The 12,471-nt window shown below is 51.4% G+C and overlaps 1 non-coding gene and 1 pseudogene across 1 annotated transcript; both read right to left on the reverse strand.

The window, feature by feature from the left end:
* Nucleotides 1-5,423: 5,423 nt before the first annotated feature.
* LOC148140931 (U1 spliceosomal RNA) lies at nucleotides 5,424-5,587 on the reverse strand. Its single transcript, XR_015753155.1, has one exon. It is a non-coding gene; the product is annotated as a U1 spliceosomal RNA (small nuclear RNA).
* A 5,137-nt stretch (nucleotides 5,588-10,724) lies between these two features.
* On the reverse strand, nucleotides 10,725-10,862 carry LOC148140932 (U1 spliceosomal RNA; annotated as a pseudogene).
* Between the last annotated feature and the right edge of the window lie 1,609 nt (nucleotides 10,863-12,471).

Consider the following 12,471-nt stretch of genomic DNA (forward strand, 5'->3'; position numbering starts at 1 on the left):
AAACCTGATTCTGTTGTGATTACCACCTCTCATCCCCAGGAACACAGGGACAGCAGACCATTTAGCCCGCCATTTAATGTAGCCATGGCTGATTGAACAGTTCCCATTTACTCGCACTATCACCATAATCCCTTTAACAATGATACTTCAAAATCTAACCTTTAAGGACATCCAATTCCTGATTTATTTTTAGGATTCAAATTCCAGCATCTGTCACAAGGGGATTGGAACCTGCGCCTCAGAACATCTCCTGAGCTGTGGTTCGTACCAATATCCCATCGCCTCCCCAACAAGCCACGCTCTTTTTCCCTTTTCCGTCACGAATGCATCAAACTTTCTGTGAGAAGGATGGATGGAGACTGCTGCAAACGCTCCATTCTGTGGGGCATTCCCTCCCTGCAACACGACGTGGGAACAAATCCTCCAAAGTTCCATGCCCTTTCCCAAGCAATAATTGTCAGGATTTCCTCTGGAGTTGTCCGACCCCAACATTCCACAGTATAAACTCCGAGCTTGACATCATTTCCTGGCTGTGGCAGTTCCTTAACCTGAATCAATGATATAGAAACCCGGGTGGTACAGTGGCTCAGTAGTTAGCACTGCAGCCTCACAGCGCCAGGAATCCAGGTTCGGTTCCACCCTCCGGCAACTGTCTGTGTGCAGCTTGCACCTTCGCCCTGTGTCTGTGTGGGTTTCCTCCACAGTCTGAACACGTGCAGGTTAGGGTGCATAGGGTAGGTAGGGGGTGGGTTTGGTTAGGATGCTCTCATCGATGCACATTGGCGCATTTTGACCTGGCTACAGAATTGACTATTGGGCAAGAAACAACGAGTGGAGTTTCGGGCTTCTTTTTCAGGCTGGTGAAAAACGACACCATGTTCTTCACAGCTTGCAACACGTTATCACCAAGACCTTCCCTACGCCACCACTTTTCACCTTTAGTCAACTGCCAAACCTTAAACAGACCATTATTCACAGCAAACTGCCCAGCCTGCAGGATAACATCGACCACAACACTCTACAGCCCTATCATGGCAACCCTGCAACACATGTCAGAGTGTCGACACGGATACCACCATTATACGTGGGGACACCACGCACCGTGTACGCAGCAGGTCTGGCTGTATCACAATCTTTGTCTCGGCCAGCGCTGTCTACCTCATACACTGCAGGCAAGGATGCCCCGAGGTATGGTTCATTGGTGAGACCAAGCAGACGCTACAACAACAGATGACACCGCACAACAATCACCAGGCAGGGGTGTTCCCTCCCAGAATTCAGCAGTCAGGGAAATTTGGCCTCAGATCATCGAGTGAACATCTTCCAAGGAGGACTTTGGGATATACAACAAATCAGAGTGGCCTCGCAGAGGCTGATAACTAAGTTCGGTACCCATGGGAATGGATTCAACCTGGACTACAGGTGACCCCACTACACGATACACACTCTCTCACACATACACAAACACTCTTACATCCTCACACAGTCATGCAGATCCTCTCTCATACACAAGCTCTCTCTCATACACACAAACATACACCTCCCATACTCACACCCTCTCAGTTATACTCCATCACATCCACATACACACTTTCACCAAGCTTTCACACATGCAAACACACACTCTCTCACTTTCACTCACACTCACCCACTCACACGCACATACCCTCGCTCTCTCTGTCTCTGAAAGACGTGCACACACATATTAGTCGATGGGGTGAATTTGTATTGGCAGAATTATATTTGCAGATACATTCTATTTTGTTCACAAAATGCTTAATCTGCAGGCAGTCAATATATGTAACATTTTGTAAATTCCACTTTGGAAATAGAACCAGTCTGACTCAAAATTGGGATATCTGGGAGAAAGTGAGAACCGCAGATGCTGGAGATCAGAGTCGAGAGTGTGGTGCTGGAAAAGCACAGCAAGTCAGGCAGCATCCGAGGAGCAGGAGAATCGACATTTCGGGCATAAGCCCTTCTTCAGGAAAGGTTGGGATACAGACAGACTCTAACCTCACCCCTTTAATGCATTGTCTGAGCTGAATTATCACCATTTGTTATGAAACCTTAAGTTATCTTGAAAAGGTGACTTAAAAGAAGTTCTGGGATTTACGTATTAATGAATTAAAATATTCTAAATGATGAAAGACTTAACAACAATCCAGGTTTGTTCAATATATCATTTCAGTTGGATGACACTGTAATCCTTCACGATAAGTTATGTGTCTTGGTCCTATTCTCCACAGCAACCTGATGATGGAGCAGCACTCTGAAAGCTAGTGATCCAAATAAACCTCTTGGACCAGAACCTGGGCTTGTGTGATTTTTAACTTTGTTCATCCCAGCCCAAGACCTCCTCCTCCACATCATGCGCTCTGCTAATCTAGCAGCATCAACTGTTAATTGCAGGATAAGGCGAGTTCAGGCACTTTGCCCAGTCACTAGCCTCAGTCACATAGTGTCTGGAAAGTGTTGGTTATTAGCTGATAAGCAAGTGTCTTGTAAAGTGTCTTATACAAGAGGTTCTTGTAAAGGAAGAGCTGGGAAAGACTTCACTGTTAGGTATTTGTGCAGCTGCAAGTTCAACCACCTCACTGAGCCAGGGAACGAATGACAGACAGACACTAACATAAGATTCAAAATGGTTTCCAGGTTTTTAGTATGTGACAAAATGATTGCTTTGGTTATGACAAATCTCCCAGCCCCTGACTGAGTGTTGCAGACTGGCACATTCCAAGGTCCAGGACGATGTGCTGAGTGACCCAAGCTGAAGCCAAGAGGATGGGCATTTAATCCAGTGAAATCAACGACGGAATCTGTTCTATGAATGTGAATGGCACCATCAGCTGTGAATGTAACAAAGATTTGTGTGAACAAAACATACAAAATAGAAAAAAAATGTTATGCGCTCAAAACAACAGCACCCTGTGCTGAACACGAGCATCATAACCTAATAAGGCAGCCTGATGCAATTCTGTCCAGCAACACAGAGGTTAAAGCTCAAACTTTGTGTTTCCCAAATATGGGGGTGATTGTTCCCGGATTGTCAAACTGTCCAATCACAAAGCGCAATATCAACCAATCAGTGAGATCAGCGGGGGTGCTTTATGCACCAATCAGACGAAGGCTTTAATGGACCAATCAGAAAACGCCGGGCGCCAGCCGCCAGTGGCTCAGGACTGTATAAAAGGAGGGGCGGGGTGGATGGGTGTGTGTGTGAGAGAGTGTGAGTGAGTGAGTGAGTGAGTGAGTGAGTGAGTGAGTGAGTGAGTGTGTGTGAGAGTGAGTGAGACTATGGGGGGGAGGGGGTTAAGAGAGTGGGCGGGGAGACAGTGGGTGGGGATGAGGGGGAGAGGATGGGGATGGGAGAGAGTGGGGATGGGCGAGGACGAAGCAGACGGCGCGGAAGTTCACTGGGAGGGGAAAGGACCGTGGGACTGCCAGAGATCCGCCGCTACCAGAACCCCACCGAGCTGCTGATCCGCAAGCTGCCCTTCCAGCGCCCGCTACGGGACATCGCCCAGGGCTTCAAGACCCACCTGAGCTTCCAGAGCTCGGCCCCCATGGTCCTGCAAGAGGCCAGCCAGACTTTGCCTGCTGGGACTCTTCGAGGACACCAACCACTCGGACGGCTGCATCAAGCAAAGGCTTTACCCAAGCTAAGCGCTCTCTTCACTTGGACTACCTTCATTCCTTCCCTCTTTCGGCTGTCAATCTCTACCTTGCTACTTCTACCCTATCTTCTGCCATTCTCTTCCATCTTACTTCCCCCTATTTTTTAAAGGTTAGCTCAGAAAGTAACCGGTTTCGATTCAGGAGTTTCCAACTGAACTACACTTTTCTGTTCTGACTGAGTTAGTTACGTTAGTTACTCGAGCAGTGCGTCCGTGTTAATGCTGTTCAGATGCAAGTTGAAACCTTAACCACTTTGTTTTCTTTCCCCACAGGTCACCGAAGGCGCCAGATTGTTTGCTGAACCCTGCCTGGTAGCTGGCTCTGGGTGTGAAAGACTCAACTCGACAATCAACGGCTGATCCTCAATCCGCGATCAAGGGCTGATCCTCAATCCGCGATCAAGGGCTGATCCTCAATCCGCGATCAAGGGCTGACCCTCAATCCGCGATCAAGGGCTGACCCTCAATCCGCGATCAAGGACTGATCCTCAATCCGCGATCAAGGGCTGATCCTCAATCCGCGATCAAGGGCTGATCCTCAATCCGCGATCAAGGACTGATCCTCAATCCGCGATCAAGGGCTGATCCTCAATCCGCGATCAAGGGCTGATCCTCAATCCGCGATCAAGGGCTGATCCTCAATCCGCGATCAAGGGCTGATCCCCAGCCACGAACTGTGTTCGGTGATGATTTGGAGACGCCGGTGTATTTGGTACAAGTTCTGTGTCTTGTATCTCTACAACCACCTGAAGAAGCAGTGCTCCGAAAGCTTGTATTTCCAAATAAACCCTGTTGGACTATAACCTGGTGTTGGGTGGTGTTTTTCGTTTAAACTTTTAATAGTTAGTACTAAAGTTTATTTGGAAGGTGACCCCGTGTGTGGCGACATTATATACTTTCCACCGTACTCCTGTACTTGAGTACACGTGACACAACAGAACCTAAATCTATGTGTGGGGTTGGTGGAAGTGGGTGATGTTGGTGGCGAATACTTTGCACCAGTATTCATAAAGCAGAAGGGCATGGTGGATGGGGAGTTTAGGGACAGGTATGTTGGTACTCCGGGCATCTCAACATTAAACAACAGGTGGGGTTGGGGGCCTTTAAAAAGCATTAAGGTGGACAGGTCCCACGGATCTGATGGGGAAATATCCCAGAACGCTAAAGGAGGCACGTGAGGAAGTTTCTGGAACCTTGTACAAAATATTAGAGATAAAATAACAGCTGTTTTGGGACAGGTGGGACAAGTCAAGTGGAGGGTCAGGTCTGAGATGAGGTGGGGGTGGGAAGATGAGGAAACGGGTGAAGTCAACATTGATGCTGTGTGGTTGGAGGGTCCGAAGGCGGAAGATGAGGCATTGCTCCCCCCAGGCGTGAGGTGGGCTGGATTTTGCACTTTGTAGCTCAGGGTGTTGATGCCCTTGCTTGGTAGGTTGGTGAAGAAGCAAACGGTGGTAAGACATGGAGCAGATGGTGACTGAGAGCAGTTAAGAGGGAAGGTGGTTAAGCAGCATGTTGAGAAATATAGTGAGGAAGTAGAGGGAAATGGTCGCATATGCAGCAGAGGTTTGGTGGGCTTAACGGTTTTAAAGTTAGGACGGCTCTTGCTTGGAGAGGGAAGAAAGGTATACCAAAGACTGCCCAAACAAACTTGGGTGTTAACGTAGCAGTGACAAAACAAGTCGCAGCATAACAGCACTGCCTCCAGAAAAACCGCAATTCAGATTCTGTCATTGGTTTGTAAATCAGTGGAGAGCACGAACGCAGTCCCCCACTAACACAAATGTTGCAGTCGAGTATCCCGCATTTGGGGACATCGCAGGCGTCAGCACACCCGAAGTGCAATGGGATAGTCTCGTCCTGGGAGCGCCACCGCAATGATCATGTCATCTCCCCTGCCAGGTAAGTATGCTCAGCACTCACACTCACTCACACCCCACAACAGCCGCTCCCTCTCACTCTCACACTCACTCACTTTTGCAACATCGAACATTCACTTCCCCAACCTGCCCTGCCTGTCGATCAGCTTCATTCTTCAAATGGATCACCGAATGTCTCCAGGACTCCCGTTTTACTCAAATACCACCCACGGCTGCGCCTGCGCTGCTTATCTGCATCTATCCCTTAAAAGGACGCGCCCCGCCCCTGTTTCCTTCAGGCTGCCTCCTGATTCGCGGAAAAACAGGAGGGAAAGTTCCAACTTTGTTTTCAAACACTCGTCCGAATTTGATGTCAACGCGAATAAAAGCAACTTACAATCTTTGGTTGTGAAACTAGAAGCATTTTTTAAAACCAATTTACCTCGACTTTCTACAATGTTTAGCTGCAGCTTTGCAAATCTCTCTTCAATCAGATTAGTGACTTCAGGTTGAAATCACATACAAGATTAAGGGTGCCAGGGAAACATATTTCTCAACATGATGTTGGATGAGACACGAAACTGAGACCACCACCACCTCGTCTGGCTGCACATTCCGAGCACTCACCACCCTCTGTGTAAAATAAACTGGCCTGTGATTAAAATGTAATCGTCCTTTTCTTCCGTGTCTGATTTACCTGCTGCTTTCCCTGGGGTAAAGGATTCCAAATTTAGAGGGCATAGTTTAGGGTGAGAAGAGAAAGATTTCAAAGGGATCTAGGGGGCAACTACTTCACACAGAGGGTGCTGCGTGGACGCAATGAGCTGCCAGAGGAAGTGATGGGGGTTGGTACAAGTACAACATGCCAAAGGCATCTGAATAGGAAGGGTTCAGGGGGATAAGGGCCAAGTGCTGGCAAATGGGACAAGATTAAATTAGGATATCTGGATTACTGCGGAGCAGCTGTGCAGCAGAACAAAGTGGGCTGGAGACCTGGATCAGTGCGGGGCTGCTGTGACCCAGCACACGGTGAACTGGAGGCCGAGTGTGGTGTGGTGAGGCTGAGAGGCAGATCAGAGTGGGCTGGAGGCCTAGTGTGGTGTGGTGAGGCTGAGAGGCACAATAGCGTGGGCTGGAGGCCTGGATCAGTGTGGAGCAGATGTGAGGCAGAACAGAGTGAGCCAGAGGCTTGGATCAGTGCGGAGCAGCTGAGAGCTGAAGAGGAGCCGATGGAGAGCTGCAACAGTCTCGAATGGCTGAGAGCTGGATTGGAGTGGATTCGAGGCCTGAATTAGTACAGGATGACTGAGAGCTGGATTGAAGTGGATTGGAGGCCTGTATCAGGACAGAATGGCTGAGAGCTGGATTGGTGCGGATTTGAGGCCTGGATCACGACAGAATAGCTGAGAGCTGGAAGGGGGGGGGGGGGGGGCGGGGAGGGGCGAATTAGAGGCCTGTATTAGTTCAGAATGGCTGAGAGCTGGATGGTGGGGGGGGGGGGGGGCGGGGGTGGGGGCAGTTTAGAGGCCTGTATCAGTTCAGAATGGCTGAGAGCTGGATGGGGGCGGATTAAGGCCTGGATCAGTACAGATAGGCTGAGAGCTGGATGGGGCGGATTAAGGCCTGTATCAGTACAGAATGGCTGAGAGTTGGTTGGGGCAGGATTCGAGGCCTGGATCAGTACAGGATGGCTGAGGCCTGGATCAGTACAGGATGGCTGAGGCCTGGATCAGTCCAGAAAGGCTGAGAGCTGAATTGGAGCAGACTGGAGACTTGGAGCGGAGCGAAAGCGGTAATTGGACTGGAGGTGGTTGTGGAGCTGGGGGAAGCTTGCTGTGAAGGTGATAGGTACATGCAAGTGGGTGGGGGTTGGGGAGCATTGATGGGGATAGGTCAGTGTGGAGTGGATAGGTGGGAAGGAAATGGACAGGTGGGACAAGTCAAGTGGAGGGTCGGGTCTGAGATGAGGTGGGGGTGGGAAGATGAGGAAACGGGTGAAGTCAACATTGATGCTGTGTGGTTGGAGGGTCCGAAGGCGGAAGATGAGGCATTGCTCCCCCCAGGCGTGAGGTGGGCTGGATTTTGCACTTTGTAGCTCAGGGTGTTGGTGTCCTTGCTTGATAGGTTGGCGAAGAAGCAAACGGTGGTAAGACATGGAGCAGATGGTGACTGAGAGCAGTTAAGAGGGAAGATGGTTAAGCAGCATGTTGAGAGATATAGTGAGGAAATAGAGGGAAATGGTCGCATATGCAGCAGAGGTTTGGTGGGCTTAACGGTTTTAAAGTTAGGACGGCTCTTGCTTGGAGAGGGAAGAAAGGTATACCAAAGACTGCCCGAGCAAACTTGGGTGTTAACGTAGCAGTGACAAGGTGAGAAGAGAAAGATTTCAAAGGGATCTAGGGGGCAACTACTTCACACAGAGGGTGCTGCGTGGACGCAATGAGCTGCCAGAGGAAGTGATGGAGGTTGGTACAAGTACAACATGCCAAAGGCATCTGAATAGGAAGGGTTCAGAGGGATAAGGGCCAAGTGCTGGCAAATGGGACAAGATTAAATTAGGATATCTGGATTACTGCGGAGCAGCTGTGCAGCAGAACAAAGTGGGCTGGAGACCTGGATCAGTGCGGGGCTGCTGTGACCCAGCACACGGTGAACTGGAGGCCGAGTGTGGTGTGGTGAGGCTGAGAGGCAGATCAGAGTGGGCTGGAGGCCTAGTGTGGTGTGGTGAGGCTGAGAGGCACAATAGCGTGGGCTGGAGGCCTGGATCAGTGTGGAGCAGATGTGAGGCAGAACAGAGTGAGCCAGAGGCTTGGATCAGTGCGGAGCAGCTGAGAGCTGAAGAGGAGCCGATGGAGAGCTGCAACAGTCTCGAATGGCTGAGAGCTGGATTGGAGTGGATTCGAGGCCTGAATTAGTACAGGATGACTGAGAGCTGGATTGAAGTGGATTGGAGGCCTGCATCAGGACAGAATGGTTGAGAGCTGGATTGGTGCGGATTTGAGGCCTGGATCACGACAGAATAGCTGAGAGCTGGAAGGGGGGGGGGGGGGGGGGCGGGGAGGGGCGAATTAGAGGCCTGTATTAGTTCAGAATGGCTGAGAGCTGGATGGGGGCGGATTAAGGCCTGGATCAGTACAGATAGGCTGAGAGCTGGATGGGGCGGATTAAGGCCTGTATCAGTACAGAATGGCTGAGAGTTGGTTGGGGCAGGATTCGAGGCCTGGATCAGTACAGGATGGCTGAGGCCTGGATCAGTACAGGATGGCTGAGGCCTGGATCAGTCCAGAAAGGCTGAGAGCTGAATTGGAGCAGACTGGAGACTTGGAGCGGAGCGAAAGCGGTAATTGGACTGGAGGTGGTTGTGGAGCTGGGGGAAGCTTGCTGTGAAGGTGATAGGTACATGCAAGTGGGTGGGGGTTGGGGAGCATTGATGGGGATAGGTCAGTGTGGAGTGGATAGGTGGGAAGGAAATGGACAGGTGGGACAAGTCAAGTGGAGGGTCGGGTCTGAGATGAGGTGGGGGTGGGAAGATGAGGAAACGGGTGAAGTCAACATTGATGCTGTGTGGTTGGAGGGTCCGAAGGCGGAAGATGAGGCATTGCTCCCCCCAGGTGTGAGGATATCTGGATTACTGCGGAGCAGCTGTGCGGCAGAACAAAGTGGGCTGGAGACCTGGATCAGTGCGGGGCTGCTGTGACCCAGCACACAGTGGACTGGAGGCCTAGTGTGGTGTGGTGAGGCTGAGAGGCAGATCAGAGTGGGCTGGAGGCCTAGTGTGGTGTGGAGAGTCTGAGAGGCACAACAGGGTGGGCTGGAGGCCTGGATCAGTGTGGAGCAGATGTGAGGCAGAACAGAGTGAGCCAGAGGCTTGGATCAGTGTGGAGCAGATGTGAGCTGAAGAGGAGCCGATGGAGAGCTGCAACAGTCTCGAATGGCTGAGAGCTGGATTGGAGTGGATTCGAGGCCTGAATTAGTACAGGATGACTGAGAGCTGGATTGGTGCGGATTTGAGGCCTGGATCACTACAGAATGGCTGAGAGCTGGATGGGGACGGATTCGAGGCCTGGATCAGTACAGAATAGCTGAGAGTTGGATGGTGGGGGATTAGAGGACTGTATCAGTTCAGAATGGCTGAGAGCTGGATGGGTGGGGGGGGGGGGGGGGGCGGGGGGGGGGGGGGGGTGAGGGGGGCGGATTAGGGGCCTGTATCAGTTCAGAATTGCTGAGAGCTGGATGGAGGCGGATTAAGGCCTGGATCAGTACAGAATGGCTGAGAGTTGGATTGGAGTGGATTAGAGGCCTGTATCAGTACAGAATGGCTGAGAGTTGGATTGGAGTGGATTAGAGGCCTGTATCAGTACAGAATGGCTGAGAGTTGGACTGGAGTGGATTAGAGGCCTGTATCAGTACAGAATGGCTGAGAGCTGGTTGGGGCAGGATTCGAGGCCTGGATCAGTACAGGATGGCTGAGGCCTGTATCAGTACAGAAAGTCTGAGAGCTGAATTTGAGCAGACTGGAGACTTGGAGCGGAGTGAAAGCGGTTATTGGACTGGAGGTGGTTGTGGAGCTGGGGGAAACTTGCTGTGAAGGTGATAGGTACATGCAAGTGGGTGGGGGTTGGGGAGCATTGATGGGGATAGGTCAGTGTGGAGTGGATAGGTGGGAAGAAAAATGGACAGGTGGGACAAGTCAAGTGGAGGGTCGGGTCTGAGATGAGGTGGGGGTTGGAAGTTGAGGAAACGGGTGAAGTCAACATTGATGCTGTGTGGTTGGAGGGTCCGAAGGCGGAAGATGAGGCATTGCTCCCCCCAGGCGTGAGGTGGGCTGGACGTTGCACTTTGTAGCTCAGGGTGTTGGTGCCCTTGCTTGATAGGTTGGCGAAGAAGCAAACGGTGGTAAGACATGGAGCAGATGGTGACTGAGAGCAGTTAAGAGGGAAGGTGGTTAAGCAGCATGTTGAGAGATATAGTGAGGAAATAGAGGGAAATGGTCACATATGCAGCAGAGGTTTGGTGGGCTTAACGGTTTTAAAGTTAGGACGGCTCTTGCTTGGAGAGGGAAGAAAGGTATACCAAAGACTGACCGAGCAAACTCGGGTGTTAACGTAGCAGTGACAAGACAAGTCGCAGCATAACAGCACTGCCTCCAGAAAAACCGCAATTCAGATTCTGCCATTTGTTTGTAAATCAGGGGAGAGCGCGAACGCAGTCCCCCACTACCACAAATTTTGCAGTCGAGTATCCCGCATTTGGGGACATCGCAGGCGTCAGCACACCCGAAGTGTAATGGGATAGCCTCGTCCTGGGAGCGCCACTTTTTTTTTATTTCAAAAATATACTTTATTCATAAAATAATTTGATGGTCTGTACAATTGGTCATGCCATACATATGTACACATGTACATACAGAGATCAAAACTTATCATTTTTATACAGGTCTGTACATTTTTTGATCATATGCCCATATAATTAGCTGAGGCGTCAGCAGAGCCCAAATGACTGCATGGGCCCCCTGTTCTTCGTTAGGCAGGCAGACTTTACACAGTGGTCTTTCCCCACCGCGCCTTGGCGGCAGCTGCCCCAAGCTTCAGCGCGTCCCTCAACACGTAATCCTGGACCATGGAATGCGCCAATCTGCAACACTCAGTCGGGGTCAACTCCTTCAGCTGGAAGATCAGCAGGATTCGGACCACCCAGAGAGCGTCCTTCACCGAGATGATGATCCTCCAGGCACAGTTGATGTTCGTCGCGGTGTGCGTCCCGGGGAACAGGCCGTAGAGCACGGTGTCCCGCGTCACGGCACTGCTCGGGACAAACCTCGACAAACACCACTGCATTTCTCTCCAGACTTCCTCTGCATAGGCACATTCCAGAAGGAGGTGTGTGACAGTCTCGACGCCCCGCAGGCGCTTCGAGGACAGTGTGCGGTGCGGCTGAGAGCCCGGGCATGCAGAAAGGATCTCACAGGCAGAGCCCTTCTCACCACCAGCCAAGCCATGTCTTGGTGCTTGTTGGAAAGTTCTGGCGATGAGGCATTCTGCCAACTGGCTTTGACAGTCTGCTCAGGGAACCGCTCAATAGGATCCGCCCTCTCCTTTTCCCGAAGGGTCTCAAGAACACTACGTGCTGACCACTTCCTGATGGACTTGTGGTCAAAGGTGTTTTTCTTCATAAACTTCTCCACGAAGGACAGGTGATACGGAACGGTCCAACTACTCGGAGCGTTCCGCGGCAGCGAGGCCAGGCCCATCCTTCGCAACACCGGGGACAGGTAGAACCTCAGTACGTAGTGACACTTGGTGTTTGCGTACCGGGGATCCACGCACAGCTTGATGCAGCCACACACAAAGTTGGCCATCAGGGTGAGGGTGGCATTGGGTGTATTTTTTCCCCCGTTGCCCAGATCTTTGTACAGCGAGTCCCTTCGGACCCGGTCCATCTTTGACCTCCATATAAACTGGAAGATGGCCCGGGTGACTGCAGCGGCACAGGTTCTGGGAATAGGCCAGACCTGTGCCACGTATAACAGCAATGACATTGCCTCACACCTGATGACCAGGTTTTTTCCCACGATGCAGAGCGACTGTAGCTTCCATCTGCCCAGTTTCTGCCTCACTTTGCTGATACGCTCCTCCCAAGACTTGGCGCATGCCCCAGCCCCTCCGAACCGAATACCCAGCACCTTCAGGTGGTCGGTCCTGACGGTGAAGGGGATCGAGGATTGGTCGGCCCAGTTCCCGAAGAACATGGCCTCGCTCTTGCCTCGGTTTACCTTGACCCCGAGTACCCGTTCGAACTGGTCACACATGCACATGAGTCTGTGCACGGACAGCGGATCTGAGCAGAAAACGGCGACGTCATCCATGTACAGGGAGGCCTTAACCTGCAGGCCCCCGCTGCCAGGAATAGTCACCCCTCTCAGGCTCGCATCCTTC

This window comes from Chiloscyllium plagiosum, unplaced genomic scaffold (genome assembly GCF_037043375.1).
Source record: "Chiloscyllium plagiosum isolate Xiang-an unplaced genomic scaffold, Cpla_swu_hap1 HiC_scaffold_35, whole genome shotgun sequence".
In the NCBI taxonomy this organism is placed as follows: Eukaryota; Metazoa; Chordata; class Chondrichthyes; order Orectolobiformes; family Hemiscylliidae; genus Chiloscyllium; species Chiloscyllium plagiosum.